General features: G+C 37.9%; 1 non-coding gene across 1 annotated transcript; it reads left to right on the forward strand.

The window, feature by feature from the left end:
• Nucleotides 1-481: 481 nt before the first annotated feature.
• On the forward strand, nt 482-590 carry LOC115277158. The gene has a single exon (XR_003902264.1). It is a non-coding gene; the product is annotated as a U6 spliceosomal RNA (small nuclear RNA).
• The last annotated feature ends 2,313 nt before the right edge of the window (nt 591-2,903 follow it).

The following is a 2,903-nucleotide window of genomic DNA, read 5'->3' on the forward strand; positions in this document are numbered from 1 at the left end:
ATGATGGTGCAGCACTATGCGGTGCTCCCACGGCACATTTATTTTCCCCATCACCTTGAGAGTGGTTTCCAAGATTAGTTCTAGTGTCAGTGCCCCCTCATATTAATTATTGCTGCAGAAGCTCTTTATAATATATCAGGGTTTAGCCACTCTTTTGTTACTTTGATGTGAAGTCCCTAAAGCTTCAGAAACTGCAAATATCCAAGCAAACAAACAAAAGAACTGGCACCAGTTTTCAAACATCATTGCATATGCCTTTTAAATTAATATCTGTATTAACTAGATCTCTTTTTTTAATTCTCTTTCTTTATGCCCCTGTTACTATGATTTGTTTTGTTAATCTATTTCATTCATGAAATTCAGACACTCAAAAACCTTGCTGAAAAGGTCACCTAAGACAGTGAGCAACTCTCTGATATAGATTTGATATAGAAGTTTGGCTATGTAAGGTAGTGGCTATTGAATGCAAAAACAAAGCATAGGGTTTACTGCAACAACACATATACTAAAATTGGAACCACACGGAGAAGGTTAGTAAGGCCCCTGAGCAAAGGCAAGTCACAGATTTTCTATTAGCATTGTTGAGTTTTGTGAAATTTTTGCAAGTTTTACTCTTATACCTGATGCTAGAGGAAGAAATGGCAAGGATATATACCCTCACATAATGGTAATTATACCAAGATAATTATCACAAAGGATAATGGTGATTCCTTATTGCACATGTCAGAATGGCAAAAATACGTGCATTTTACAGTCAGATTTTAATTGATGGAGCTGAATAAAACTTCTAATACTATTGTGTAAATCTGTTTTGTTCTTATATCTACTGAAAGTAGAAACGTCATTTAGCATTGTAAATAGTTTTCATGTATCTCCATCTGAAAGGAATGCATCTTACCTGTTTGGGTTTTTTTTTAGCTATGTATATTAGAAATCACCTAGTGTAACTTCCTTGAACACATGGATTTATCTCTTGTCTTTTCAAACAGTGACTAATTCTTGGTTCATGGTACTTAGTCACTGCTTACTAACCACGTATGTGTTGGGCAAGTGTATCATTTCCCTATGCTGTGTAAAAAATTACCACAAACTTAGTGGCTTAGTATAACATATATTTATCCTTTCACAGTTTCTATGGGTAGGGACAGGGACTCCTCATCCTTTGCAAGGATTTAGTCAATACATCAGAGAGGACTTAACTTCTCAGTGGAGGCTCTAGCAGTGACGGATCCACTCTCCTGTTCACTCAGGTTGTGGGCAGAAGTCACTTTCTTGTGGCCATAAGATCAAGGGCTCCAACTCCTTGCCGCCTGCTGCCTGGAAATTCCAGTCAGCTCCCAGAGGCTGCCTGAAGCTCCATGCCTCATGTCTCTCTCCATAGGACACCTCACAGCATGGCACCTTGCTCCTTTAAAATGTGTAAGGGAGGAGGAGAACACTGGTCTGATAGCATACCACAAAGGAAGGGACCCTGGAATCTCCTTTAAAGTCTGTCTGACAGTGCAGCTATCACCATAAGAACCAGTATCAGCCCTGAAATCCCAACTTTGAATCAGAATTTAAAATAATGTTACAGGGGGAAAAGGCTAGTTTGGTCTTCCAGAAAAAAATGTAAAATAGCTGTTAAATAGCTGTAGAAGGTATAGCCTTGTCACTAAATGAGGTTTACAAAAGCACCATTCCCACAGCATTCCCCATTGTGAGAGGCTAGATCTTCAGGGAATAGGAATGTATTCTTAGCTACTTCGACAATGAGTAACACGTGAACTTCTTTCCTTGGTAAGTACATTCTAAGTTTCAGGCCTCTAAATAACATGGTTTATGCTTAATGTATACCTCACTTGTCTACTATTGTTTGGCCTGTAACAACCACAGAGGTGATTATGTACTATGTAATTATATGCTGTAGTTAATAGGCATTTTACCATCTATTTATTCATAGCTCTGTTTTCTCACATAAGCACTTAATTCTAGAATATTTAAATCAAAAGCTCCAGGCTCACTAGTCTTCCAGGATGCGATAACAATGGATGAATTATAAGCTATTCCCCCAAGGAATAGTGAATGGGGACATGTTGGGCCATGTGACACTGGAGCCACCACATCTGGTGCTCCCTGAAAAATTCCACACCTTCATGCCTTCCTGTAGTTCAGAAACAGATACTATTTCTGAGTGCCCCTGCAGACCATAATTGCCACTTTCTACTTAGGAAAAGCAATTTCTAAGGAAACCAAGATACACACTCCAAAGCAATTTATAACTAGCACAATCTGAATTATGAGCATAATATTTATGAACCCTATTGCAAAGAAGATTTTTTTTCCATAGCAAAATAATCAACACAAACTATTGAAACATCCTGTATTAACTACACCTGGAAGCTATCTCCATGTCCAGGCTTGATGAAACATAGGGTTATCAGAACACAGAAAGATCTGTCCAAGAAGAACCTGACCTTAAGTAAAGGAAAGCAACATGTGTCCTACCAGGTAAAAAAAAAAAGGGGGGGTGATAAATACCCTAATTCTTCATTTCTTTTATCTTTTCATATACTGCTGATGCTTCACATTACCTGAACCAACAAGAAACCACAAGGAAAGAGAATCTGGTTGATACAGTGCATGAATGTTGAGCTCATGAAACACAGAGCAAGGGTATATGGAGATGTGGGTAGGAGAGGTTGAAAAATGGATTGGGAGGGGATTATTCTATTGCATATCAATGTATATCAGAGCTCAAAGATAGTTGTGGACAATTTTGTCTCATTTTTACTAAAATTCCAACTTTTGTCCATGGTCTGAATTCTTTCAGTTTCTTCCTTTTACACCTGGGGAATATTGGTCAATGATATATTAAATCTGTTATTTTTTTAACATCACTTTGGGAACTACATCAATCCTGT

Source organism: Suricata suricatta, chromosome 13 (genome assembly GCF_006229205.1).
Source record: "Suricata suricatta isolate VVHF042 chromosome 13, meerkat_22Aug2017_6uvM2_HiC, whole genome shotgun sequence".
NCBI lineage: Eukaryota > Metazoa > Chordata > Mammalia > Carnivora > Herpestidae > Suricata > Suricata suricatta.